Source organism: Rhagoletis zephyria, unplaced genomic scaffold (genome assembly GCF_001687245.7).
Source record: "Rhagoletis zephyria isolate East Lansing unplaced genomic scaffold, Rhagoletis_zephyria_1.1 Rzeph_scaffold_34989, whole genome shotgun sequence".
Classification (NCBI taxonomy): domain Eukaryota; kingdom Metazoa; phylum Arthropoda; class Insecta; order Diptera; family Tephritidae; genus Rhagoletis; species Rhagoletis zephyria.
In genome coordinates this window covers 1-3,488 of record NW_016192044.1, presented here as the reverse complement: position 1 = coordinate 3,488, position 3,488 = coordinate 1, and the positions used below count along the sequence as shown (strand labels likewise).

Sequence of the window (3,488 nt, the reverse complement as noted above, 5' to 3'; positions counted from 1 at the left end):
AATAACAAAACCTTTAATTTTTATATTATGGATTTGTCATATTTTTGTAATATTTATATACTTTAGCATTAAGAAATTGAACCACTTGAACCGAACTGAGCCGCCGTCCAGGGATGCTCGTGAACCGGTTCTTGTACCGGTACAAGCTTTTTCTAAGTGGTTCGAACCACTTAACCGAACCGCACCGATTTTTTGAGTGGTTTGCAGCCCTGGAAATTACCACTTTTTGTGCCATTGCATATGGAAGCGCCGTATGTATGTACGTACATACGTAGTACATATGTATGTATGTACATAGTTATGTACATTTACTTTGACTACATGCGACGTGTCAGAATATGATGTAAATGCCATAATTTTTCTGAATCTGCATGTATTACAAATCACATTTTTTCAATTCCTTATAAAATTATGCGACAAATTAAGTGAATGTCCACATTGCAAAGGTAATATATATGTACATACATATGTATCCAAAACTTATTCATTTTCATTGCTCAAATGAATGCGCACGCTTTGCATGGAAGCAGTTGTGTGTGTTTGTGCGTGATGTCATATGTGCACTTTGTCAACGGCCACACATCTGCCCCTTTAGCTCAGTGGTAGAGCACTGGTCTCGTAAACCAGGGGTCGTGAGTTCAAACCTCACAGGGGGCAAGTCTGGAACTCCGAGTTTCTGCCTCTAATTTTTATTTTTTTTTAATTAAATTATTCAATAAATTTATTTAAAATGTTACATACATAAATATGTACTTTATTAAAACATTAGTGCTAAAACAAAAATTCAACATCGCTAAATCATTTCTATTCAGAAGCAATAAGCAGCTTATTAGATAGAAACACTTGTGCTGTTTTAGTAACCCCACATTCCGTTTTACAAATTGTTTTAAATGTATTTCATCTATTTATGCGAATTTGGGACATTTTTGAATATTGCCAACAATTAAATCACTGTGCATTTTAATATAAACAAGTTTATTTTTCTGACTTCGGGTAATAAATTCAGCCACACACATTTTTGTTGCCTCTGTATTTTTTCTCGTTCGTTGCGAATTCTCTCCATTGCTGCCAGATTGTTTTTTTTTTTTAAATTGTGAGTTTCCATGAACCAAAAATACAAGATCACGTCTTTTTCTTAGCAGCCCGTTATAATCGCATTTGGGAAAAAAGTTGGGCGACTTTGACATTAGCCGTTTATTTACATTTGTTCGTTGTTTACAATTTGGTGGTGGCTTTTTACTGCAATTTTCTTAATTTTCGCTTGTGACAACGTGTGCACACATAAGGTAAAGAATAATTTAACACAACGACATGATTTATAGAAGAACTTGCTTAATAAAAATGATTATTCATGCGTTCAACCATTAAACANGTGCACACATAAGGTAAAGAATAATTTAACACAACGACATGATTTATAGAAGAACTTGCTTAATAAAAATGATTATTCATGCGTTCAACCATTAAACAGTTTTTTTGTTCTCTTCGTTGTTTACTTCTTACAACAAAGATGGCGTCGAGATTTCGACAGCTAGAAAATAACTTCTTTCTTTCTTTCCTTAAGGCGTGATCTTGTGTCTTTCGTTCATGGTGAGTTTCGAATAAAAGAGTTGTATTTTCTATCAAAAAAGTGTGACGTTCAAAAACGAAGGAATTTTTTGGAATATTAGGGTTTTTTAATAGTATTTAATATGAATAACAAGAAAATAATGCATTTGAAATGATATAACTTTAACAGTTTAAAAAATACGTATGTAACTTATCAAAACTCATTTTCATTTTTGTTATTTTATGGCCTTATAACAATTATATTCAACAATTTTTATGAGCTTGAGGCGGTTTTAAGTGAAAACTTATGTGGAAAAGCAACAGTAATTTGAAAAAATCAGGAACCAAAAATAACTGTTATCTCGAATTTACAAATTGAAAACGTTGCCTGAATTCTGAAATTTAACGAAAACGTTGTTTCATAACAGTTAATAGATAGAAATATTTTTTTCGTTGCTGATAAGAGTTATTTCCCAACGTTTATTTTTTACGTTGCTTGAAAACAGTTATTGCCCGACGAATATTTTTACGTTATCTGATAATAGTTATTTCACTCTCTCACTTTTATTTCATCGTCTTTGTCTTATTCTCCATCTCCATCTTCATCAATATCCTAATCTTAAAACGTTTATCAGACAACGTAAAAAATAAACGTTGTAAAATAACTCTTATCTTGTAACGTAAAAAATAAACGTTGGGAAATAACTCTTATCGGCAACGGAAAAATATTTCTCCTGCATAACAGTATCAGGCAACGTAAAAAATAAACGTTGGGTTATAACTCTTATCGACGAAATAAAAAATATTTCTCATCTAATAACTGTTATAAAGCAATGTTTTTGCTATAAAACTTATAACTGTTATGTGCCTGGAAAAAATGGTAGAAGTGATAGCTATTTCGGAAATCACCACATTTCCTCATCAGACTTCTTTCAGTAGGATTCGAACCGACGATCACCACCAGCCAGTTGCCTACGCACTGTGCTAAGACCCCTTTCAGACACGTCAAGTAATGCTTTCAAGTCTGCTCGTTCGTTGGTGAAGGAGGTGGGAAGAGAGGTGAAGAGTACAGATACCTCCGTACCATGAACCAAAAATACAAGATCACCTAATCAAAGAAGCAAGAAAAAAGTATATTTCTGAGTGTTTTTGACATCTGCCTAAGAATGAAAACAAACAAAGAAAACGAAAAAGGCGCGGTGATTGAGTGCGATTAAATTGAATTTATTATAAAATATACAAAGTGAAACTTGATGACAATTAGCAAAAAAAGTTCATAAAATATGGTTTTCATGATTGAAAGTGTTTTACAATCGCATATCATTACCACGGGTCGATTTTTCAATGCCAACGTTCTGGCCACAAACGTGCACCCACTTTTCACGCAAATTTACGCCTTTTGGCAAACCAAACATACGCACAAACTTGTTCCGATCACACAGCACTTTATTTTATATCATAAATATGTAATAAACCAACATTTATAATTAAAATCGCTGCAGAAAACACATTCAATCGCTAAAAAATCACTACGAAGAGGTAGAAGACGGTGTAAACAAAACCGAAAAACGTCAAAAACGCTACGAAAACTTTTTTCTGAAAATCGATTACAAATACAACGATGGCTAATTAGGTGATCTGTAGTCGTTGGTTCATGCCTCCGTACCGTCAATCGTTTCAAGTTTTCTTGTTCTCTTTTGATCTTTTCGTTGCTTCCCGTTTAAAGAACCAAGTAGTTGAATTCAATAAAACTTGATGCGTGTGGAAGCAAAGAGAAAAACACAAAAGAGATGCGATAAAAATTGCTTTGAAGACTTGACGTGTCTGAAAGGGGACTAAGTTTGCCTTGCTAATTCTTGTTGCTTATTTCCACTATTTCACTTTGCTAAGCCAACTACAATCAAGCGCAGCTATTCCGCTGCAATTCCTTGATCATGTGG

General features: G+C 33.6%; 1 non-coding gene across 1 annotated transcript; it reads left to right on the top strand.

Moving 5' to 3' along the window:
* The first annotated feature begins 585 nt into the window (after positions 1-585).
* Positions 586-657, top strand: TRNAT-CGU (transfer RNA threonine (anticodon CGU)). Its single transcript has one exon. It is a non-coding gene; the product is annotated as a tRNA-Thr (tRNA).
* The last annotated feature ends 2,831 nt before the right edge of the window (positions 658-3,488 follow it).